Source organism: Panulirus ornatus, chromosome 16 (genome assembly GCF_036320965.1).
Source record: "Panulirus ornatus isolate Po-2019 chromosome 16, ASM3632096v1, whole genome shotgun sequence".
Taxonomy (NCBI): Eukaryota; Metazoa; Arthropoda; class Malacostraca; order Decapoda; family Palinuridae; genus Panulirus; species Panulirus ornatus.
Genome location: NC_092239.1, coordinates 26,536,303 through 26,564,014, shown reverse-complemented (window position 1 = coordinate 26,564,014; position 27,712 = coordinate 26,536,303). Strand labels below are relative to the sequence as shown.

The window sequence follows — 27,712 nt, the reverse complement described above, 5'->3', positions numbered from 1 at the left end:
CTTGCCAACCAGTCAACAATACAGTCACCCCTTTTTTAATAAATTCTACGGCAATACCATCCAAACCCGCTGCCTTGCCGGCTTTCATCTTCCGCAAAGCTTTTACTACCTCTTCTCTGTTTACAAAATCATTTTCCCTAACCCTCTCACTTTGCACACTACTTCGACCAAAAGACCACTCTATCATAAAACACATACAACAAACCTTCAAAATACTCAATCTATCTTCTCACATCACCACTACTTGTTATCACGTCCCCATTAGTCCCCTTCACTGAATTTCCCACTTGTTCCCTTGTCTTATGCACTTTATTTATCTCCTTCCAGTACATCTTTTTATTCTCCCTAACATTTAATGATACTCTCTCACCCCAACAATCATTTGCCCTCTTTTTCACCTCTTGCACCTTTCTCTTAACCTCTTGCCTCTTTCTTTTATACATCTCCCAGTTATTTGCATTATTTCCCTTCAAAAATCGTCCAAATGCCTCCCTCTTCTCTTTCACTAATGATCTTACTTCTTCATCCCACCACTCACTACCCTTTCTAATCTGCTCAATAATCTTTTGCGCAAGCCATCGCTGCTTCCCAAATATATCTCATTCTTCCCCCACTCCCCGTAGGTCCTTTGTTTTCACTTTTTTCCATTCTGCACTGAGTCTCTCCAGGCACGTCCTCACACAAGTCTCCTTCCCAAGCTCACTTACTCTCACCACTCTTTTTAACCCAATATTCCCTCCTCTTTTCTGAAACCTCGACAAATCTTCACCTTCGCCTCCACAACATAATGATCAGACGTACTTCCAGCTGCACCTCTCAGCACATTAACATCCAAAAGTCTCTCTTTCGCGCGCCTATCAATTAACACGTTATCCAATAACGCTCACTGGCCATCTCTCCTACTTACATACATATTCTTATGTATATCTCTCTTTTTAAACCAGGTATTGCCAATCACCAGTCCTTCTTCAGCGCATAAATCTACAAGCTCTTCACCATTTCCATTTACAACACTGAACACCCAATGTATGCTAATTATTCCCTCAACTACCACATTACTCACCTTTGCATTCAAGTCACCCATCACTATAACCTGGTCTCGTGCATCAAAGCTACTGACATACTCACTCAGCTGAGTGTCTAAATGTGTGTGGTTCTAACCAAGATGGAAAAAAAGAAGAGATAGGTAGTATGTTTGAGGAAAAGAACCTGGATATTCTGGCTCTGAGTGAAACGATGCTCAAGGTAAAGGGGAAGAGTGGTTCGGGAATGTCTTGGGATTAAAGTCAGGGGTTAGTGAGAGGACAAGAGCAAGGGAAGGAGTAGCACTACTCCTGAAACATGAGTAGTGGGAATATGTGATAGAGTGTAAGAAAGTAAACTCTAGATTTATATGGGTAAAACTGAAAGCGGATGGAGAGATATGGGTAATTATTGGTGCATATGCACCTGGGCATTAGAAAAAAGATCAGGATATATATATATATATATATATATATATATATATATATATATATATATTTTATTATTATTCTATTATATATATACATATATATATATATATATATATATATATATATATATATATATATATATATATATATATGCTTTTTTCTTTCATACTATTCGCCATTTCCCGCGTCAGCGATGGTAGCGTTAAGAACAGAGGACTGGGCCTCTGAGGAAACATCCTCATCCAGCCCCCTTCTCTGTTTCTTCCTTTGGGGAAAAATATATATATATATATATATATATATATATATATATATATATATATATATATAACTGGAGGAAGTGAAGTGTTTTAGATATCTGGGAGTGGATCTGTCAGCGGATGGAACCATGGAAGCGGAAGTGGATCATAGGGTGGGGGAGGGGGCGAAAAAAATTTTGGGAGCCTTGAAAAATGTGTGGAAGTCGAGAACATTATCTCGGAAAGCAAAAATGGGTATGTTTGAAGGAATAGTGGTTCCAACAATGTTGTATGGTTGCGAGGCGTGGGCTATGGATAGAGTTGTGCGCAGGAGGATGGATGTGCTGGAAATGAGATGTTTGAGGACAATGTGTGGTGTGAGGTGGTTTGATCGAGTAAGTAACGTAAGGGTAAGAGAGATGTGTGGAAATAAAAAGAGCGTGGTTGAGAGAGCAGAAGAGGGTGTTTTGAAGTGGTTTGGGCACATGGAGAGAATGAGTGAGGAAAGATTGACCAAGAGGATATATGTGTCGGAGGTGGAGGGAACGAGGAGAAGAGGGAGACCAAATTGGAGGTGGAAAGATGGAGTGAAAAAGATTTTGTGTGATCGGGGCCTGAACATGCAGGAGGGTGTAAGGAGGGCAAGGAATAGAGTGAATTGGAGCGATGTGGTATACAGGGGTTGACGTGCTGTCAGTGGAGTGAATCAAGGCATGTGAAGCGTCTGGGGTAAACCATGGAAAGCTGTGTAGGTATGTATATTTGCGTGTGTGGACGTGTGTATGTACATGTGTATGGGGGGGGGGGTTGGGCCATTTCTTTCGTCTGTTTCCTTGCGCTACCTCGCAAACGCGGGAGACAGCGACAAAGTATAAAAAAAAAAAAAAAAAAAAAAAAAAAATATATATATATATATATATATATATATATATATATATATATATATATACACATATATATATATATATATATATATATATATATATATATATATATATTTTATATTTTATTTATTTATTTATTTATAAATAAATAAATAAATAAATAGATAAAATATATATATATATATATATATATATATATATATATATATATATATATGTATATTTTTTTTTTCAAACTATTTGCCATTTCCCGCTTTAGTGAGGTAGCGTTAAGAACAGAGGACTGAGCCTTTGGGGGAATATCCTCACCTGGGCCCCTTCTCTGTTCCTTCTTTTGAAAAAAAAAAGAAAAAAAAAAGCGACTAAAAGGGGAGGGAGCGGGGGCTGGAAATCCTCCCCTCTCATTTTTTTCTAATTTTCCAAAAGAAGGAACAGAGTGGAGAAAGGTGAGGATATTCCAAAAAAGGCCCAGTCCTGTGTTCTTAACGCTACCTCGCTAACGCAGAAAATGGCGAATAGTTTAAAAGAAAGAATATATATATATTTTTTTTTCTTTTCTTTCAAACTATTCGCCATTTCCCGCGTTAGCGAGGTAGCGTTAAGAGCAGAGAACTGGGCCTTTGAGGGAATATCCTCACCTGGCCGCCTTCTCTGTTCCTTCTTTTGGAAAAAAAAAAAAAAAAAACAATAATGAAAGGGGAGGATTTCCAGCCACCCGCTCCCTCCCCTTTTAATCGCCTTCTACGACACGCAGGGAATACGTGGGAAGTATTCTTTCTCCCCTATCCCCAGGGATAATATATATATATATATATATATATATATATATATATATATATATATATATATATATATATATATATATGTATATATATATATACAAACGCGGGAGACAGCGACAAAGCAAAAAAAAAAAAAAATATATATATATATATATATATATATATATATATATATATATATATATATATATGTATATATATATATTTGTATATACATATATAAATAAATATATATATATATATATATATATATATATATATATTTTTTTTTTTTCTTTTTTTTTTGCCGCTGTCTCCCGCGTTTGCCAGGTAGCGCAAGGAAAAAGACGAAAGAAATGGCCCAACTCACCCCCATACACATGTATATACATACGTCCACACACGCAAATATACATATCTACAGACCTTTCCATGGTTTACCCCAGACGCTTCACATGCCCTGATTCAATCCACTGACAGCACGTCAACCCCTGTATACCACATCGCTCCAATTCACTCTATTCCTTGCCCTGCTTTCACCCTCCGGCACGTTCAGGCCCCGATCACACAAAATCTTTTTCACTCCATCTTTCCACCTCCAATTTGGTCTCCCACTTCTCTTCGTTCCCTCCACCTCCGACATATATATCCTCTTGGTCAATCTTTCCTCACTCATTCTCTCCATGTGCCCAAACCATTTCAAAACACCCTCTTCTGCGCTCTCAACCACGCTCTTTTTATTTCCACACATCTCTCTTACCCTTACGTTACTTACTCGATCAAACCACCTCACACCACACATTGTCCTCAAACATCTCATTTCCAGCACATCCATCCTCCTGCGCACAACTCTATCCATAGCCACGCCTCGCAACCATACAACATTGTTGGAATCACTATTCCTTCAAACATACCCATTTTTGCTTTCCGAGATAACATTCTCGACTTCCACACATTCTTCAAGGCTCCCAGAATTTTCGCCCCCTCCCCCACCCTATGATATATATATATATATATATATATATATATATATATATATGCTTTTTTCTTTCATACTATTCGCCATTTCCCGCGTCAGCGATGGTAGCGTTAAGAACAGAGGACTGGGCCTCTGAGGAAACATCCTCATCCAGCCCCCTTCTCTGTTTCTTCCTTTGGGGAAAAATATATATATATATATATATATATATATATATATATATATATATATATATATATATATATATATATATATATATATATATTTTATATTTTATTTATTTATTTATTTATAAATAAATAAATAAAACATACATATATATATATATATATATATATATATATATATATATATATATATATATATATATATATATATATATATATATATATATATATATATATATATATATATATATATATATATATATATATATATATATATATATATATATATATATATATATATATATATATATATATATATATATATATATATATATATATATATATATATATATATATGTATATATATATATATATTTATTTATTTATTTATTATTTATTTTGCTTTGTCGCTGTCTCCCGCGTTATCGAGGTAGCGCAAGAAACAGACGAAAGAAATCGCCGAACCCACACACATACACATGTACATACATGCAAGTCCACACACGCAAATATACATACCTATACATCTCAATGTACACATATATATACACACACAGACATATACATATATACACATATACATAATGCATACTGTCTGCCTTTATTCATTCCCATCGCCACCTCGCCACACATGTAATAACAACCCCCTCCACCCTCATGTGGGCGAGGTAGCGCTAGGAAAAGACAACAAAGGCCCCAAATCCAAAGCTATATATATATATATATATAACAAGGGCACCGAATCCAAAGCTATATATATATATGTATTTATTTATTTTGTTTTGTCGCCGTCTCCCGCGTTTGCGATGTAGCGCAAGGAAACAGACGAAAGAAATGGCCCAACCCACCCCCATACACAATGTATATACATACACGTCCACACACGCAAATATACATACCTATACATCTCAATGTACACATATATATACACACACAGACATATACATATATACCCATGCACACAATTCACACTGTCTGCCTTTATTCATTCGCATCGCCACCTCGCCACACATGGAATACCATCCCCCTCCCCCCTCATGTGTGCGAGGTAGCACTAGGAAAAGACAACAAAGGCCCCATTTGTTCACACTCAGTCTCTAGCTGTCATGCAATAATGCCCGAAATCACAGCTCCCTTTCCACATCCAGGCCCCACACAATTTTCCATGGTTCACCCCAGACGCTTCACATGCCCTGATTCAATCCACTGATAGCACGTCAACCCCGGTATACCACATCGCTCCAATTCACTCTATTCCTTGCCCGCCTTCCACCCTCCTGCATGTTCAGGCCCCGATCACACAAAATCTTTTTCACTTCATCTTTCCACCTCCAATTTGGTCTCCCACTTCTCCTCGTTCCCTCTACCTCCGTCACATATATCCTCTTGGTCAATCTTTCCTCACTCATTCTCTCCATGTGCCCAAACCATTTCAAAACACCCTCTTCTGCTCTCTCAACCACGCTCTATTTATTTCCACACATCTCTCTTACCCTTACATTACTTACTCGATCAAACCACCTCACACCACACATTGTCCTCAAACATCTCATTTCCAGCACATCCACCCTCCTGCGCACAACTCTATCAATAGCCCACGCCACGCAACTATACAACATTGTTGGAACCACTATTCCTTCAAACATACCCATTTTTGCTTTCCGACATAATGTTCTCGACTTCCACACATTCTTCAAGGCTCCCAGGATTTTGGACCCCTCCCACACCCTATGATTCACTTCCGCTTCCATGGTTCTATCCGCTACCAGATCCACTCCCAGATATCTAAAACACTTCACTTCCACCAGTTTTCCTACATTCAAACATACCTTCCAATTGACTTGACCCTCAACCCTACTGTACCTACTATCCTTGCTCTTGTTCACATTTACTCTTAACTTTCTTCTTTCACACACTTTACCAAACTCAGTCACCAGCTTCTGCAGTTTCTCACATGAATCAGCCTCCAGCGCTGTGTCATCAGCGAACATCAACTGACTCACTTTCCAAGCTCTCTCATCCCCAACAGACTTCATACTTGCCCCTCTTTCCAAAACTCTTGCATCCACCTCCCTAATAACCCCATCCATAAACAAATTAAACAACCATAGAGACATCACACACCCCTGCCGCAAACCTACATTCACTTAGAACCAATCACCTTCCTCTATTCCTACACGTACACATGCCAATGGCACTATGCTTGCATAGTGCCATTGTACAAAGGCAAAGGGGATAAGAGTGAGTGCTCAAATTACGGAGGTATAAGAAGTTTGTTGAGTATTCCTGGTAAATTATATGGGAGGGTATTGATTGAGAGTGTGAAGGCATGTACAGAGCATCAGATTTGGGAAGAGCAGTGTGGTTTCAGAAGTGGTAGAGGATGTGTGGATCAGGTGTTTGCTTTGAAGAATGTATGTGAGAAACACTTAGAAAAGCAAATGGATTTGTATGTAGCATTTATGGACCTGGAGAAGGCATATGATAGAGTTGATAGAGATGCTCTGTGGAAGGTTTTAAGAATACAATAAGAATATATACTTCCCATATATATATATATATATATATATATATATATATATATATATATATATATATATATATATATATATATATATATATATATATATATATATATATATATATATATATATATATATATATATATTTATATATATGTATACTTAATTGCCTTGCATTTCTGTCACTACCCCTTTCCATAGGAAACAGCATCGTTACCCCGTGCTTCACCGGGATAGCGTCTGGAAAACAGAAAAAAGGCCATATTTGTTCACGCTCAGTCTCGCTGTCATGTGTAATGCACCGAAACCACAACTCCCTATCCACATCCAGACTCCAGAGACCTTTCCATAGTTTACCCCCAGGCGTTTCATATGCATGTTGACCCCGGTATACCACATCGTTTCAATTCATTCTGTTCCTTTCACGCCCCTAGCCCTCCTGTATGTTCAGGCCCCGATCTCTCAAAATCTTTTTCACTCCATCCTTCCACCTCCAGTTTGGTCTCCCGTTTGTCCTTGTTCCCTCCTCCTCTGACACATATATTCTCTACGTCAATCTTTCCTTAATCATTCTCCTCATATGTCCAAACCATTTCAACATAACTTCTCCTCTCTCAACCACACTCGTTATATTACAGCACATCTCTCTTACCCTTCCATTACTTACTCGATCAAACCACCACACACCATATGTTATCCTCAAATATTTCATTTCCAACACATCCACCTTCCACCGCACGTCTATTTTCTATATACTATACTATATTCTATGCCTCACAAGCATATAGTATTGTTGAAACCACTATTCCCTCAAACATTTCCATGAAGCATCTGGCATGAGAAAGGTGGAAGGTGGGTAAATTAGAAAAGGTAGTGAGTGGTGGGATGAAGAGGTAATTTTGTTAGTAATAGAGAAAAGATTGGCGTTTGGACGATACTTATAAGGAAGGAGTGCAAATGACTGGGAGATCTATAAACAAAAAAGCGGCAGGAGGTCAAGAGGATAGTGCAAGGGTTGAAAAAGTGGGCAAATGAGAGTTGGGTTGAGAAAAAATCATTAAACTTTTGGTAGAATAAAACGATGCTTTGGAAGGAGGTAAATAATGTGCGTAAGAACGGCGTCATCGGAGACTGCGTCTACTGTCAGGAGCCATCAACGTACCCACAGGAACACCCAGACGATGTCTCCACACAAGAGCCCCTGACTTCCGTGAGGAAGACCATGTACTACTAGCGGCCTCACTACTTCAAAAGACTCAAAAGAACCATGTGGTAAACCTGCTCTGGACCATAGGTAAATACCCACCTGCAAGATGAAAATAGCGCGCCCAGCACCATCTCCTTTAGAAGTTGTCTTTTTCTCAGACGACCACCCATAGAAACCAGGTAATTGGCCGCCAACATGCGAAAAGAAAAAAGTACATAAGACAAAAAAACAAACGGAAACATAGGTGAAAAGAGCAAGGGGGGAATTGATAAGAGGTAGTGATAAAGCTAGAAGGAAATGGAGTATCTTGAAGGTTCGTTGAATGTGTTTGATGATAGAGTGACAGATGTAGGGTATTTTGATAGGGGTGGTGTGCGAAGTGAGAGGAGTCAGGGAAAATGGTATGGCCAAAAGAGAAGAGGTAGAGAAACTTTGCGGGTTTCGATTGTATTGCAGTAGAATATATTAAGAATGGAGGTGACTATGCTGTTGATTGATTGCTAAGGATATTCCTTGTATGTATGAATCATGGTGAAGTGCCTGAGGATTAGCGGAATGCATGCATAGTGCAACGGTAAAAAAGAAATGGGGATAAAGGCGTGTTCAAACAACAAAGACATAACTTTGTTGAGTATTCATGGGAAATTATATAGTAGGGTATTGATAGAGAGGGTGAAGGCATTTACAGACCATCAGATTGCGGAAGAGTAGTGTGGTTTCAGAAGTGGTAGAGGATGTGTGGATCAGTTGTTTCCTTTGAAGAAAATGTGTGTGAGATACTAAGAAAAATAGATGGGTTTGTTTGTAGCATTTATGGATCTGGACAAGGCATATGATGGGGTTGATACAGATGCTTTATGGAAGGTCTTAAGATTATGTGGTGTGGGAGGTAAGTTGTTAGGAGCAGTGAAAAGTTTCAATCAAGGATGTAAGGCATATGCACGAGTAGGAAGAGAGGAGAGTGATTGGTTCCCAGAGAATGTCGGTCTGCGGCAGGGATGTGTGATGTCCCCATAATTGTTTAATTTATTTATGGATGGGATGGTTAGGGAGGTAAGTGCAAGAGTTTTGGATAAAGAGACTAGAATGCAGTCTGTTGGAGATGAGAGAGCCTGGGAAGTGAGTCAGTTGTTGTTTGCCGATGATACAGCTTTGGTGTCTGATTCGAGTGTGAAACTGCAGAAGTTGGTGACTGAGTTTGGCAAAGTGTGTGAAAGGAGAAAGTTGAGGATGAATATGAATTAGAGCAAGGCTATTAGATTCAGTAGGGTAGAGGGACAAGTTGATTAGGATGTAAGTTTGAATGAAGAAAAATTGGAGGAAGTGAAGTGTTTTAAATATCTGGGAGGGGACTTAGCAACAAATGGAACCATGGAAGCGGAAGTGAGTCACACGGTATGGGAGGGGGTGAAGGTTCTGATAGCGATGAAGAATGTGTTAAAGGAAAGAGCGTAGTTACCTCGGAGGGCAAAAATGGGTATGTTTGAAGGAATAGTAGCTCCAACAATGTTATATGGTTGTGAGGCAATTGGCTATGGACAGGGTTGTGCGAAGGAGGGTGTATGCATTGGACATGAAATCTGTGAGGAGAGTTGTGGTTTGAGGTGTTTGATCGAGTAAATAATGAAAGGGTAAGAGAGATGTGTGGAAGTTAAAAGAGTGTGGTTGAAAGAGCAGAAGAGGGTGTGTTGAAATGGTTTGGACATATGGAGAGAATGAATGAGGAAAAATTGACAAAGAGGATATATGTGTCAGAGGCGGAGGGAGGAAGGAGAAGCGGAAGACGAAATTGGTGGAAGGATGGAATGAAGAAGATTTTTAGCGATCGGGGCCTGAACATACAGGAGGGTGAGAAGTGTGCAAAGAATAAGGTGAACTGGAAATATGTTGCATACCGGAGTTCATGTGCTGCCAATGGACTGGGCCAGGGCATGTGAAACGTCTGGAGTAAGCCATGAAAAGGTCTGTGGTGCCTGGATGTGAATAGGGAGTTGAGATTTTGGTGCATCAAACCATGATCCATATATACATTAAATATCACTGCAAACCAATCAACAACACAGTCACCCCATTTCTTAATAAATTCAACCGCAGCATCTTCCAAATCCTCCGCCTTGCCGGATTTCATCTTCTGCAAAGCTTGCACTACCTCTTCTCTCTTAATCAAACCATTCTCCCTGACCCTCTTGCTTTATGCACCAACCCGACCAAAACCCCCTACATCTGCCGCTCTATCATCAGATACATTCAACATTCCTTCAAAATGCTCAGTTTATCTCCTCTTTACTTCATCACCACTTGCTATTACTTCCCCTTGCCCTTTGCGCCGATGTTCCTACTTGCTCTCTTGTCTTATGCATATTATTCACCTCCCTCCAAAACATCTTTATATTCTCCCTAAAGTTTAATGATACTCTCTCACCCAAACTCTTATTTGCCCTCTTTTTCAACCTTTGCATCTTCCTCTTGATCTCCTGCAGCCTTCTTTTATACATCTCCCAATCATTTGCACTTCTTTCTTGTAAGTATCGTCCAAATGCCTCTCTTTTTCTTTTTCACTAACAACTTTACTTCTTCATCCCACCACTCATTACCCCTTCTAATCTGCTCACTTCCCTCCTTTCTCAAGCCACATACATCTTTTTCCCATGCCATCACTGCTTCCCTAAATACATCCCATTCCTCACCGACTCCCCTCACGTCATTTGCTCTCACCTTTTGCCATTCTACACTCAGTCTCTCCTGGTACTTCCTCACGCAAGTCTCTTTTTCACGCTCACTTACTCTCACCACTCTCTTCTCCCTAACATTCTCTCTTCTTTCTTGAAAACCTCTACAAATCTTCACCTTAGCCACATCCCTCCAGCTGCTCTTTTTAGCACATTAACATCCAAAAGTTTTTCTTTTACACGCCTATCAATTAATACGTAATCCAATGATGCCTTTTGACCATCACTCCTACTTACATACGCACACTTATGTATATCTCTTTTTAAACTGGGCATTCCTAATCACCAGTCCTTTTTCAGCACAAAAATCAATAAGCTCTTCATCATTTCCTTTGACATCACTGAATACCCCATGTACGCCAATTATACTTTCAACTGCCATATTACTCACCGCATGTAAATCACCCATCACTAATACCGGTCTCGTGCATCAAAGCTGCTGACACACTCACTCAGTTACTCCCAAAAAACTTCCCTCACATGATCTTTCTTCTTATGAGCAGTTGCATAAACACCAATAATCACCCATCTCTCTCCATACAATTTTAGTTTTACAGACAGCAATTTATAATTTCCTTATACTCTATCACAAACTCCCACAACTCCTGGTTCAGTGGTGCTTCTCCATTCTTAGCTTTTGTCCTCTCACCAACCACTGACTTCACTCCTAAAACTTTCCCAACCATTCTTCCCCTACCCCCTTGTGCTTCGTTTCACTCAGAACCAGAATATCCAGGTTTCTTTCCTCAAACATACCAATTATCTCTCCTTTATTCTTATCTTGGTTACATCCACACGCATCCAGACACCCCAATCTGAACCTTCGAGTACAATGAACACTCCCCGCTTGACTCCTTCTTCTTTGTCCCCTTTTAGAAATTGAAATGCAAAGAGGGGAGTGTTTCCAGCAACCTGCTCCCTCCCCATTTAATCGCCTTGTACGACACGCGGAAAATATTAAGATGTTTTGGAAGGAGGTAAATAAAGTGCGTAAGACAAGAAAACAAATGGGAATATCGGTGAAGGGAACTAATGGGAAGGTAATAACAAGTAGTAGTGATGTGAGAAGGAGGTGGAGTGAGTATTTTGAAGGTTTGTTGAATGTGTTTGATGATAGAGTAGCAGATATAGGGTGTTTTGGTCGAGGTGGTGTGCGAAGCGACAGGGTCAGGGAGAATGATTTGGTAAACAGAGAAGAGGTAGTGAAAGTTTGCGTAACATGAAAGCCAGCAAGGCGGCGGGTTTGGATGGTATTGCAGTGGAATCTGTCAAAAAAGGAGGTGACTGTGTTGTTGACTGGTGGGTGAGGATATTCAGTGTATGGATGGCTTATGGTGAAGTGCCTGAGAATTGGCGGAATGCATGCATCGTGCCATTGTACCAAGGCAAAGGGGATAAAGGTTAGTGCTCAAATTACAGTAGTATAAATTTGTTGAGTATTTCTGGGAAATCATATGGGAGGGTATTGATTGAGAGGATGAAGGCATGTATAGAGCATCAGATTGGGGAAGAGCAGTGTGGTTTCAGAAGTGATAGATGATGTATGGATCAGGTGTTTGCTTTGAAGAATGTATGTGAGAAATGCATAGAAAAGCAAATGGATTTCTATGTAGCATTTATGGATCTGCAGAAGGAATATGATAGAGTTGATAGAGATGCTCTGTGGAAGGTATTAAGAGTATATGATGTGTAAGCCAAGTTGTTAGAAGCAGTGAAAAGTTTATATTGAGGATGTAAGGCATGTGTACGAGTAGGAAGAGAGGAAAGTGATTGGTTCTCAGTGAATGTCGATTTGCGGCAGCGGTGCGTGATTTCTCCATGATTGTTTAATTTGTTTATGGATGGGGTTCTTAGGGAGGTGAATGCAAGAGTTTTGGAGAGAGGGGTAAGTATGCAGTCTGTTGTGGATGAGAGGGCTTGGGAAGTGAGTCAGCTGTTGTTCGCTGATGATACAGAGCTAGTGGCTGATTTGGGTGAGAAACTGCAGATGCTGGTGACTGAGTTTGGTCAAGTGTGTGAAAGAAGAAAGTTGAGAGTAAATGTGAACATGAGCAAGGTTATTAGGTTATTACTGTTTAGGGACAAGTCAATTGGGAGGTAAGTTTGGATGGAGAAAAACTGGGGAAGTGAAGTGTTTTAGATATCTGGAAGTGGATTTGACAGCGGATGGAACCATGGAAGCAGAAGTGAGTCACAGGGTGGGGGAGGGGGCGAAAGTTCTGTGTGCGTTGAAGAATGTGTGGAAGGCGAGAACATTATCTCGGAAAGCAAAAATGGGTATGTTTGAAGGAATAGTAGTTCCAACAATGTCATATGGATGCGAGGCGTGGGCTATAGATAGGGTTGTGCGGAGGAGTGTGGATGTGTTGGAAATGAGATGTTTGAGGACAATATATGGTACGAGGTGGTTTGACGGAGTAAGTAATGAAAGGGTAAGAGAGATGTGTGGTAATGAAAAGAGTTTCGTTGAAAGAGTAGAAGAGGGTGTATTGAAATGGTTTGGTTACATGGAGAGAATGAGAGAGGAACGATTGACAAAGAGGATATATGTGTTAGAGGTAGAAGGAACGAGGAGAAGTGGGAGACCAAATTGGAGGAGGAAGGATGGAATGTAGAAGATGTTGAGCGATCGGAGCCTGAACTTGCTGAAGGGTGAAAGGCATGAAAGGAATAGAGTGAATTGGAACGATGTGGTATACCGGAGTCGACGTGCTGTCAGTGGATTGAACCAGGGCATGTGAAGCGTCGGGGGTAAACCATGGAAATTTTTCTTGGGCCTGGATGTGGAAAGGTAACTGTTGTTTCGATGCATTATACATGACAGCTAGAGACCGAGTGTGGACGAATGTGGCCTTTGTTGTCTTTTCCTATCGCGCGTGCAGGGGGAGGGGGTGTATTTCAAATATGGCAGGGTGGCGACGGGAATAAATTTAGACAGCATGAAATATGTACATGTCTATAAATGTATATGTCTGTGTGTATATGTATGTATACGTTGAAATACATAGGTATGTATATGTGCGTGAGTGGACTTGTATGTGTATACATGTGTATGTGGGTGGGTTGGGCCATTCTTTCGTCTGTTTCCATGCGCCAGTTCGCTAACGCGGGAAATGGCGAATGATATGAAAGAAAAAGAAATATATATATATATATATATATATATATATATATATATATATATATATATATTTACCTCTTTCCAGAACATCTTTTTATTCTCCCTAAAATTTAATGATACTCTCTCACCCCAACTCTCATTTGCCCTTTTTTTCACCTCTTGCACCTTTCTCTTGACCTGTCTCTTTCTTTTATACATCTCCCACTCAATTGCATTTTTTCCCTGCAAAAATCGTCCAAATGCCTCTCTCTTCTCTTTCACTAATACTCTTACTTCTTCATCCCACCACTCACTACCCTTTCTAATCAACCCACCTCCCACTCTTCTCATGCCACAAGCATCTTTTGCGCAATCCATCACTGATTCCCTAAATACATCCCATTCCTCCCCCACTCCCCTTGCTTCCATTGTTCTCATCTTTTTCCATTCTGTACTCAGTCTCTCCTGGTACTTCCTCACACAGGTCTCCTTCTCAAGCTCACTTATTTAATGTATGTATGACTCATGGTGAGGTGCCTGAGGATTGGCGGAATGCGTGCATAGTGCCATTGTACAAAGGCAAAGGGGATAAGAGTGAGTGCTCAAATTACAGAGGTATAAGTTTGTTGAGTATTCCTGGTAAATTATATGGGAGGGTATTGATTGAGAGGGTGAAGGCATGTACAGAGCATCAGATTGGGGAAGAGCAGTGTGGTTTCAGAAGTGGTAGAGGATGTGTGGATCAGGTGTTTGCTTTGAAGAATGTATGTGAGAAATACTTAGAAAAGCAAATGGATTTGTATGTAGCATTTATGGATCTGGAGAAGGCATATGATAGAGTTGATAGAGATGCTCTGTGGAAGGTATTAAGAATATATGGTGTGGGAGGAAAGTTGTTAGAAGCAGTGAAAAGTTTTTATCGAGGATGTAAGGCATGTGTACGTGTAGGAAGAGAGGAAAGTGATTGGTTCTCAGTGAATGTAGGTTTGCGGCAGGGGTGTGTGATGTCTCCATGGTTGTTTAATTTGTTTATGGATGGGGTTGTTAGGGAGGTAAATGCAAGAGTTTTGGAAAGAGGGGCAAGTATGAAGTCTGTTGGGGATGAGAGAGCTTGGGAAGTGAGTCAGCTGTTGTTCGGTGATGATACAGCGCTGGTGGCTGATTCATGTGAGAAACTGCAGAAACTGGTGACTGAGTTTGGTAAAGTGTGTGGAAGAAGAAAGTTAAGAGTAAATGTGAATAAGAGCAAGGTTATTAGGTACAGTAGGGTTGAGGGTCAAGTCAATTGGGAGGTGAGTTTGAATGGAGAAAAACTGGAGGAAGTGAAGTGTTTTAGATATCTGGGAGTGGATCTGGCAGCGGATGGAACCATGGAAGCGGAAGTGGATCATAGGGTGGGGGAGGGGGCGAAAATTCTGGGGGCCTTGAAGAATGTGTGGAAGTCGAGAACATTATCTCGGAAAGCAAAAATGGGTATGTTTGAAGGAATAGTGGTTCCAACAATGTTGTATGGTTGCGAGGCGTGGGCTATGGATAGAGTTGTGCGCAGGAGGATGGATGTGCTGGAAATGAGATGTTTGAGGACAATGTGTGGTGTGAGGTGGTTTGATCGAGTGAGTAACGTAAGGGTAAGAGTGATGTGTGGAAATAAAAAGAGCGTGGTTGAGAGAGCAGAAGAGGGTGTTTTGAAGTGGTTTGGGCACATGGAGAGGATGAGTGAGGAAAGATTGACCAAGAGGATATATGTGTCGGAGGTGGAGGGAACAAGGAGAAGAGGGAGACCAAATTGGAGGTGGAAAGATGGAGTGAAAAAGATTTTGTGTGATCGGGGCCTGAACATGCAGGAGGGTGAAAGGAGGGCAAGGAATAGAGTGAATTGGAGCGATGTGGTATACCGGGGTTGACGTGCTGTCAGTGGATTGAATCAAGGCATGTGAAGCGTCTGGGGTAAACCATGGAAAGCTGTGTAGGTATGTATATTTGCGTGTGTGGACGTATGTATATACATGTGTATGGGGGGGGGGGGGGTTGGGCCATTTCTTTCGTCTGTTTCCTTGCGCTACCTCGCAAACGCGGGAGACAGCGACAAAGAGGGGCAAGTCTGAAGTCTGTTGGGGATGAGAGAGCTTGGGAAGTGAGTCAGTTGTTGTTCGCTGATGATACAGCGCTGGTGGCTGATTCATGTGAGAAACTGCAGAAGCTGGTGACTGAGTTTGGTAAAGTGTGTGAAAGAAGAAAGTTAAGAGTAAATGTGAATAAGAGCAAGGTTATTAGGTACAGTAGGGTTGAGGGTCAAGTCAATTGGGAGGTGAGTTTGAATGGAGAAAAACTGGAGGAAGTGAAGTGTTTTAGATATCTGGGAGTGGATCTGTCAGCGGATGGAACCATGGAAGCGGAAGTGGATCATAGGGTGGGGGAGGGGGCGAAAATTTTGGGAGCCTTGAAAAATGTGTGGAAGTCGAGAACATTATCTCGGAAAGCAAAAATGGGTATGTTTGAAGGAATAGTGGTTCCAACAATGTTGTATGGTTGCGAGGCGTGGGCTATGGATAGAGTTGTGCGCAGGAGGATGGATGTGCTGGAAATGAGATGTTTGAGGACAATGTGTGGTGTGAGGTGGTTTGATCGAGTAAGTAACGTAAGGGTAAGAGAGATGTGTGGAAATAAAAAGAGCGTGGTTGAGAGAGCAGAAGAGGGTGTTTTGAAATGGTTTGGGCACATGGAGAGAATGAGTGAGGAAAGATTGACCAAGAGGATATATGTGTCGGAGGTGGAGGGAACGAGGAGAAGAGGGAGACCAAATTGGAGGTGGAAAGATGGAGTGAAAAAGATTTTGTGTGATCGGGGCCTGAACATGCAGGAGGGTGAAAGGAGGGCAAGGAATAGAGTGAATTGGAGCGATGTGGTATACAGGGGTTGACGTGCTGTCAGTGGATTGAATCAAGGCATGTGAAGCGTCTGGGGTAAACCATGGAAAGCTGTGTAGGTATGTATATTTGCGTGTGTGGACGTGTGTATGTACGTGTGTATGGGGGTTGGGCCATTTCTTTCGTCTGTTTCCTCGCGCTACCTCGCAAACGCGGGAGACAGCGACAAAGTATAAAAAAAAAAAAAAAAAAAAAAAATATATATATATATATATATATATATATATATATATATATATATATATATATATATATATATATATATATATATATATATATATATATATGTATATATATATATATATCCCTGGGGATAGGTGAAAAAAGAATACTTCCCACGTATTCCCTGCGTGCCGTAGAAGGCGACTAAAAGGGGAGGGAGCGGGTGGCTGGAAATCCTGCCCTCTCGTTTTTTTTTTTTTGATTTTCCAAAAGAAGGAACAGAGAAGGGGGCCACGTGAGGATATTCCCTCTAAAGCCCAGTCCTCTGTTCTTAACGCTACCTCGCTAATGCGGGAAATGGCGAATAGTATGAAAGAAAGATATATATATATATATATATATACATAAATAACATACAAACCTCCAACAGCCAGGATCGAACCTGGGACCCCTGTGCAAGAGGCAGGCATGCTAACCGATAGGCTATGGGACTGTATGATAGGAAACAACTATTCGACCTGGTAATCATATACCTCTGCGTTGTACAGTTAGGTTCGGTAAAACCCTATCAGCTGGTTATGTGCGTCTGTTCGGAAAGAACCAAGTATAGACCCCGTTGCTCACCATTGTGAGACGAAGGGTATTCGAGTACTCAGTATTTCGAATAGTTGTTTCCTATTATACAGTCCCATAGCCTAGCGGTTACATGCCTGCCTCTTGCACAGGGGTCCCAGGTTCGATCCTGGTTGTTGGAGGTTTGTATGTTCTATGAAGGTGCGCGTTCATATGCACTTTATTCGTATTCATATACCTCCGCGTTGTACATTAGGTTCAGTAAAACGCTATCAGCTGGCTATGTGCGTCTGTTCGGAAAGAACCAAGTATAGACCCCGTTGCTCACCATTGTGAGACGAAAGGTATTCGAGTACTCAGTATTTCGAATAGTTGTTTTCTATTGTACAGTCCCATAGCCTAGCGGTTAGCATGCCTGCCTCTTGCACAGGGGTCCCAGGTTCGATCCTGGCTGTTGGAGGTTTGTATGTTCTATGAAGGTGCGCGTTCATATGCACTTTATTCGTATATATATATATATATATATATATATATATATATATATATATATATATATTTGCTGACGACCACGAGGAAAATGAAACACGTTAAATTGCATAGTGCTTTTTCGTGTAATGCTCATATCGTCAGGGGAGATACAAGAATGAGATGGAAGACTTTGAACAGTCAGTTGTTAAACAAGGAATTGGCGAATCTAGACCGTCATTGGTAAAGTGTTTCTGGTTGGTGCTGATCCGTTAGGTGGTGTTCTGGTCTGGCACCATACCTGTCATGAGATAATATTATGTGGACAGGAAAGGGAACTGTTTAGAAAATTTTCCTGCGATAATGGTATCCAGTTTTTAAAGACCTTCACTAACATTCATGTTAAAATCTTTTGTGTATCTGAGAAGAGAAAATTGAATGATATTTCTCTTGTTAATGGAGTCACAGTAATAATTAAATTAGCGTTTCTTCAGTCAATACAATATTCATAGTTTTTAACATGATTAAAGAAAGCCTTTGATTCTTGTCCTTTTCTTATACTAGATTCTTACCAGTCTGCCCAATATAAAACTTAGTACAGCTTTTACAAGGGATTCTGTAAACGCAGCCCGCAGATCCTTTTTAGTAGATTACTGGTTTCCCACCCTTGAATGATGCTCACCTGAAAACTGAGATAGGAAATATGATCAGAAATATGATAAAAAAAGAATGGGTTTGTGGTAGGATACGGGAACGAAGGATTAGAAGGAGAGTCATCCTAAGTTGATATAAAAGAAAACAGAAAACAGAACTAAAAGTCGGACGGATCATTCAGGAAAAGAGGAGGAAAGGTGGAATTACAGTTGTTGCAGATCCTATCGATTAGGAACAAAAAGATTGGTCAGTGAAGAAGAAGTCGAGTGAGCTTACCTTCTTACCTTCTTTTTACTTCGCGAAGAACAAATATCAATTATTCACTTAAGAAAGGAAAGCGGAGTGAGTTACAAGGGAAGGGATGCGATAGAAATCAAAGCAGGAGCGATCACACCATGACCGAATAGAAAAAAATCTATAAGAAGATGGAATGTAGGCCTCCATCCCAGACAAGGTAACCAGTGTTATGCATTCAGTACAGTACAGTGCATCCCTACCACAAAAGCAGTATCATCCCATGGAAATTCAATAAAGAATCAGTACAGAGATAAACTTAGAGCTCTCACAAAGCCCCAGATTTTGTGTTTCGAGGGTGGGCTGGAGATGGACATGACAATTGGAAGTAGCAAAAATGAGATCTGTGGTCAGGGAACCCTGATGGGGCAAAAGAGAAGTGTGTGAACTGTGGGAGTGTTCACAAGCAAAAGAGTACAGTGTATTGGAAGAGCGTTCGTGACAGTGCGAGGGCGATGGTAGAGATTATAGGTAGAGATTTGATAGTGCAGTGGAGAAGCAGACTTGGGCAGTTGGATCTCACAGAGAAAAAAATGTAAGGGCGGTAGTAAACAAGCTGTGTTCGACAGGGGGGAAGGTTGGAATTAAGAGGGCGAATGTTACATAAGTGGATAAAAAAGAATCACGTCTTGGAGCCATAGCTGTGGAAGTGGGATGGATCCCAGTCGTACGTTGCCGATCAAGTGGACATTAGGATCCGCTCAACACCTCTCGACTGAATCTACATCAGACATTTTTCATGGTTGTGCCTCCATAAGTTTTGAAATATTGAAAAGTAGGCAAAAATAATAATAAAAGAGTTAAAGATATATGTGGGCTATATGTTGTCAAGTTTTGTATAGGAGAAACAGAGAGGTAGGGATTTGGGATGAATGCCAGGAACCCACGTGACTGACGCACTGTAAAAAAGGACAACTATCTGGCCATTATAAAAGGTAAATGATAAACGCCGCAGTACAGGCTCGCTGAGCCGTCCTCGCTGTCGTCCCCAAAACCCAGGCGGTAGTACGTCTAAAGCCAATCACACCTGACGGCAGATTATGGGAGGTTCCAAGAGAAACCTGATAGGTCCCAGGTAGCGGAATGCAAAAGGAATCCTTATCAGGCAGCTGTGGAAGTATACATAAGTTAGGGTGTGCTGACGGCAGACTAACCACTACTACCACTTAACAATTTCAGACCCTCATTGTGTAGACCGACACAAAAAAAATTTAGCAAATTAGTCGTTATAGGAACCGTGAGTGCACGTAGGTGTGGGGATGACACTTTAGGATAGGGTTAGCTGGCTTGATAAGGACTCGATCCAGAAAAGCTGGAACGTGGTCACACATTGTCCCCAAACAAAAACTTGCTAACAGTAACAGTGGAAGACCTCAGCGTGGGTCTACTTGGAGGTGTTCTGTTCGCGTGAGTAACATGCCACTGGCAGACGGACCTCTGCCTGTTCGACTGAGGAGGCAACGGAAGACTTGATATCGTGAAGAACTATATCCCTTTTTCTCAGGAAGTGATGTAAGTGTCCATCATCTTGCACGAAGATTTGCAGACTTCAGTCACAGAATGAAAACACCTATAGATAACCATGTGATATCTAACATAACATCTTGCGACATTGCTATAAAGCAGGTGTTGTGTCATGTCAATCTGAAATACTACAGATTACTTCGGCAGACAGAAAAGAAATATGTACTGTTACAATAAGGAATGCTACAAGAGGTGAGTCCAGCAAATGTGAAGCTGATAGAATTGAGGTTACCAGAGATGTGATTATCAGAGGTGAGGGAATCAAAGGTGAAGCTACCAGAAGCGAGGCTACCAGACGTGAGTGTACCAAAGATGAGGTCATCAGACACGAGGCTTTTAGAATTAAGTCTGCCAGAGATGACGTTATCAGAAATGAGGCAACCGATGGGGATGTTAGACTAACAGAAGTTAGGCTACCAAAGGGGAGATCACCATAGATGGGGCTATCATAAGAGGTTACCAGAGTTGAGGCTATCAGAGGTGAAGCTTCTAGAGGTGAGGTTATCAGAGATAAGGTTACCAGAGGTGACATTACGAGAGATGAGGCTAATAGATGGAAGGCTACCAGAGATGAGGTCACTAAAGGTGAGGTTACCACAGATGAAATATTCAGAAGTCAGTATACCAGAGGTGATTTTATCGGAAGTGAGGCAACCAAGGGGAGGTTAACGAAATGAAGTTACAATGGTGAGGCTACCAGAGGTGAGGCTAGCAAAGCTGAGGTTTCCAAAGGCGAGGCAACCAAAGGTAAGGCGACCAGAGGCGAGGCTACTTGATGTGAGGCTATCAAAGGTGAGGCTGCCAGACGTGAGGCGACCAGAGGCGAAACTAACAGAAGCGAGACTACCAAATGGGAGGTAACCAGATGTGAGGCTATCAGAGGGGAGGCTGACAAATGTGAGGCTACCAAATGGAAGGTAACCAGAGGAGGGGCACGGTGACCACGGATAAGGTTACCAGAGGTGGAGCTACCGGACATAAGGTTAGCAGAAATGATGTTATCAGGGACGAGGTTACCAGGGTGAGGCTACCATGGGAATGGTTACCAGTGATGAAATTAATAGGGATGAAGTTACTGAGGGTAGAGCTGCCAGAGGTGAGGTCACCAAAGGTGAGGCTATTATATAGGAGGCTCCCAAAGATAAAGCTTCCGGAGGTAAGGTTATTAAGGTAAAGGTTACCAGGGATGAGGTTACAAGTGGTGAAGCTGCTCGGGAAGGTTACCAGGAGTGAAGTTATCAGAAGCCACTAGAAGGAGGCTTACATGGGTGACGTTACCAGAAGTGAGGTTTGCAGTGGTAAGGTTACCAGACGTGAGGTTACCAGAGGTTCAGTTACCGCAGGTGAGGCTTCCAAGATGAGGCCACCAGAGGTGAGGCTACCAAGATTAAAGTTACCAGAAGGGAGGTTACTAGAGGTGAAGATAATAGGGGCGAAATTACTAAAGGCGAAATTACCAGAGGTGAGGTTATCAGAGGTAAGGCTGCCAGGGTTAACATTACTAGGGGTGATGTTACCAGTGATTAAGTTACCAGAAGTGAGGTTACCTGAGATGAGGTATCCAGGGTTGAGGTTACTATGGATGAAGTTACCAGGGGTGAGGTAATCAGAAGTGAGGCCATCAAAGGCAAGGTTATCATAAGTGAAGTAACTAGAGATGACCTCAGATCTTAAAAATATGGTTCAGTTGGATTATGTCGGCCTACAGCCAACCTAGGTGTTCGTCCTGGGAAAGGGGGGTGGGGTGCTGTTCGATGAATAGGTACGTGGTTTAGGTTGAGATGTGTGTTTGTACATATAAACACTTGAGAATAAAGACAATGGTACATGTACACATGGTTAAGAGACGGGCAACACGAGTATAAAACTTTTTTCCTCGTAACACAGTTAGTAGTTACTTCTTAGGCTGACAATGTCGCCTCAGTTGCTTTATATCTGAAGAGGACGATACCTCAAAATGGTAGGTCAGCTGACGTGCCGTATATCATTCGTTCATATACAGTAAAGTTTATTCCATACATAAGAGAGTAAGGTCATCTCAAAATGAAATATACATCATAAACAACGGAGTTTACTCAATGGACAGTACAGTTCATATCATACAAAGTGGAAATTATCCAGTGTTCACCAAAGAGTGCATCACTATGTAGTGCAGTTTCCATTACACGAAGCACAGTTTACACCTTGTACAGTACAGAATACAGTATAGATCTGTAATAGTGTTTACGTTACATTATGCAGTATACGTCATGCATACTTGTGCCAAATATTCCTAGTATAAAGTAAGTCATTGACATTACCGACTAATGTACATGCAACATTGTCCATCACACATGCTCTAATCCAGTCACACTAAGCACAGAGGTAGAGCTAGAAAAAGACAACAAAGGCCACATTCTTTCACACTCAGTCTCTAGCTGTCATGTATAATGCACCGAAACCACAGCTCCCTTTCCACATCCAGGCCCACAAATCTATCCATGGTTTACCACAGACGTTTCACAAGCCCTGGTTCAATCTATTGACAGCACGTTGGCCCCAGTATACCACATCGTTCCAATTCAATCTATTCCTTGCACGACTTTCACCCTCCTGTATGTTCAGGCCCCGATCGCTCGAAATCTTTTTCATTCCTTCCTTTCACCTCCAATTTGGTCTCCCACTTCTCGTTCCCTTCACCTCTGACACATATTTCCTCTTTGTAAATCTTTCCTCACTCATTCTCTCCAGGTGGCCAAACCATTTCAATACACCCTTTCCTGCTCTCTCAACCACACTCTTTTCATTACCCACATCTCTCTTACCATTTCATTACTTACTCGATCAAACCACCTCACACCACAGATTGTCCTCAAACATCTCATTTCCAACACATCCACCCTCCTCTGCACAACCTTATCTATAGGCCGCGCCTTGCAACTATATAGCATTGTTGGAACCACTATTCCTTCAAACATCCTCATTTTTGCTCTCCCAGATAATGTTCTCGTCTTCCACACTTTCTTCAAAGCTCCCAGTACCTTCGCCCCCTCCCCCACCCTCTGACTCACTTCCGCTTCTATGGTTCCATCTGCTGCTAAATCCATTCCCAGATGTCTAAAAGACTTCAACTCCCCAGTTTTTCTCCATTCAAAATTACCTCCCAATTAACTTGTCCCTCAACCCTAATGAACCTAATAACTTGCTCTTATTCACATTTACTCTCAGTTTTCTTCTTTCACACGCTTTACCAAACTCTGTCACCAGCTTCTGCAGTTTCTCACCCGAATCAGCCACCAGCGTTGTATCATCAGCGAACAACAACTGACTCACTTCCTAAGCCCTCCCATCAACAACAGACAGCATACTTGTCCCTCTCTCCAAAACTCCTGCATTCACCTCCCTAACCACCCCATCCTTAAACAAATTAAACATCCATGGAGACATCACGCATCCCTGCCGCAAACTGACATTCACTAGGAACCAATCAATTTCCTCTTTTCCTGCTCATGCACATGCCTTACATCCTTGATGAAAGATTTTTCTCTGCTTCTAGCAACTTACATCCCACGCAATGTACTCTTAAAACCTTCCACAAAGCATCTCTATGAACTCTATCATAAGCCTTCTAAAGATCCATGAATGCTGCATACATACATAAATGTTAACATACATTCTCCAATGTAGTCCATATTAAACGCGCACTTCCATATGACATACAAACCTCCAACAGCCAGGATCGAGCCCGGCACCCCTGCGTAGCATGCGGAAGCACTACTGGTAGGGGTAATCATAGCCTAGCCGTAGCGTTCCTGCCTGCTACGCGTGGGTCTAAAGAATCAATCCAATGTAAGTATCTGGAAGGAAATCATACCACTAACAATATTTGAGTTAATTACATGATAAGCAATAGCTATATTTATATATACAAAACAACTCTGGAAATTGATTATCATTGGTCAAAATGTACAATATACCGATCCAAGATTCAAAACAATGGAAGAATGCACATAATATTAAGAAAAGATAGACCAATTTAGGTTTAGCTCTACGTCGACCACAGCCAGATCTGACTCAAGGGGTACAAAATGTGACAACGTATCAAGAAATCTTGAGCCTTTAACAGATGTTTCATTTTGAATCCTTCACCCTGGACAGACTGTGTGATATTTCACGAGATCAGCAGTCAATCCTCTGACCTCAGCCACGAATATACAAAGGAAAATAAGATACCCTTCCCGTCACTTCCAATATGTCTACCTTTGTTTCCAGGTGGTCATTACTAGACATTCATATACCATGATAAGAATAACAAAAAATATATTTGTAGGTTACACAACACAATGCTAATGTCATATTCATTAAACAAAAGGTTTACATGAAACATTACAACAGAAATTCGCACATATTTAGTCGGCAAAAATACTCATAGGTAAGTGCAAACAATTTAGTATATATATATATATATATATATATATATATATATATATATATATATATATATATATATACATATATATATATATATATATATATATATATATATATATATATATATATATATATATCTCATAGTCAGTCCTCTGTTATTATAGCAACCTCGCTAATGCGGGAGATGGCGATATATATATAAAAACAAAATATATATATATATATATATATATATATATATATATATATATATATATATATATATATATATATATATATATATATATATATATATATATATATATATATATATATATATATATATATATATATATATATATATATATATATATATATATATATATATATATATATATATATATATATATATATATATATATATATATATATATATATATATATATATATATATATATTATATATATATATATATATGTATGTATGACTCATGGTGAGGTGCCTGAGGATTGGCGGAATGCGTGCATAGTGCCATTGTACAAAGGCAAAGGGGATAAGAGTGAGTGCTCAAATTACAGAGGTATAAGTTTGTTGAGTATTCCTGGCAAATTATATGGGAGGGTATTGATTGAGAGGGTGAAGGCATGTACAGAGCATCAGATTGGGGAAGAGCAGTGTGGTTTCAGAAGTGGTAGAGGATGTGTGGATCAGGTGTTTGCTTTGAAGAATGTATGTGAGAAATACTTAGAAAAGCAAATGGATTTGTATGTAGCATTTATGGATCTGGAGAAGGCATATGATAGAGTTGATAGAGATGCTCTGTGGAAGGTATTAAGAATATATGGTGTGGGAGGCAAGTTGTTAGAAGCAGTGAAAAGTTTTTATCGAGGATGTAAGGCATGTGTACGTGTAGGAAGAGAGGAAAGTGATTGATTCTCAGTGAATGTAGGTTTGCGGCAGGGGTGTGTGATGTCTCCATGGTTGTTTAATTTGTTTATGGATGGGGTTGTTAGGGAGGTGAATGCAAGAGTTTTGGAAAGAGGGGCAAGAATGAAGTCTGTTGGGGATGAGAGAGCTTGGGAAGTGAGTCAGTTGTTGTTCGCTGATGATACAGCGCTGGTGGCTGATTCATGTGAGAAACTGCAGAAGCTGGTGACTGAGTTTGGTAAAGTGTGTGAAAGAAGAAAGTTAAGAGTAAATGTGAATAAGAGCAAGGTTATTAGGTACAGTAGGGTTGAGGGTCAATTCAATTGGGAGGTGAGTTTGAATGGAGAAAAACTGGAGGAAGTGAAGTGTTTTAGATATCTGGGAGTGGATCTGTCAGCGGATGGAACCATGGAAGCGGAAGTGGATCATAGTGTGGGGGAGGGGGCGAAAATTCTGGGAGCCTTGAAGAATGTGTGGAAGTCGAGAACATTATCTCGGAAAGCAAAAATGGGTATGTTTGAAGGAATAGTGGTTCCAACAATGTTGTATGGTTGCGAGGCGTGGACTATAGATAGAGTTGTGCGCAGGAGGATGGATGTGCTGGAAATGAGATGTTTGAGGACAATGTGTGGTGTGAGGTGGTTTGATCGAGTAAGTAACGTAAGGGTAAGAGAGATGTGTGGAAATAAAAAGAGCGTGGTTGAGAGAGCAGAAGAGGGTGTTTTGAAATGGTTTGGTCACATGGAGAGAATGAGTGAGGAAAGATTGACCAAGAGGATATATGTGTCGGAGGTGGAGGGAACGAGGAGAAGAGGGAGACCAAATTGGAGGTGGAAGGATGGAGTGAAAAAGATTTTGTGTGATCGGGACCTGAACATGCAGGAGGGTGAGAGGAGGGCAAAGAATAGAGTGAATTGGAGCGATGTGGTATACCGGGGTTGACGTGCTGTCAGTGGATTGAATCAAGGCATGTGTATGGGGGTGGGTTGGGCCATTTCTTTCGTCTGTTTCCTTGCGCTACCTCGCAAACGCGGGAGACAGCGACAAAGCAAAAAAAAAAAAAAAAATATATATATATATATATATATATATATATATATATATATATATATATATATATATATATATATATATATATATATATATATATATATATATATATATATTACCACATGTCATGTAATAATGCACCGAAACCACAGCTCCCTTTCCACATCCAGGCCCCACAGAACTTTCCATGGTTTACCCCAGACGCTTCACATGCCCTGGTTCAATCCATTGACAGCACGTCGACCCCGGTATACCACATCGTTCCAATTCACTCTATTCCTTGCACGCCTAACTATCGTGTAGCTTTGACGTCTACTCTTGGAATCCCTCCAACTCCCATATCCTCAGACATCTTGAATCTCACAGTCTTCTCTCTCATATTCCATATGGCGCAATGCACTGTTATTGTTTCCTAACTTACTAATGTATGATTATCACTCCTGAAAGACTTTGTGAAATCCTAAGTAGTTGCTCTTAATTTATCTAAAATTTTTGACAAGGTGTAACCTCTGGGCCTCATCTCTCAGCTCCCCTCTTTTCGCTTTCCTTCCTCACTTTGCTCCTTCATATTTAGCTAGTTTTCTTTCTGACTGATCTATATCCATGGCTGTTGATGGACCAACTTCTCCATCAACAGCGGTGTCTTTCATGACTGTATCCTATTCTCTACACTTTTTCTTCAGTTTACTTAATTTCTTCTACAAA

General features: G+C 40.7%; 1 protein-coding gene across 1 annotated transcript in view; it reads left to right on the top strand.

The window, feature by feature from the left end:
• Positions 1 to 27,712, top strand: part of LOC139753915 (uncharacterized) — a 330,432-nt gene that overhangs the window by 14,992 nt on the left and 287,728 nt on the right. The window lies entirely within an intron of this gene.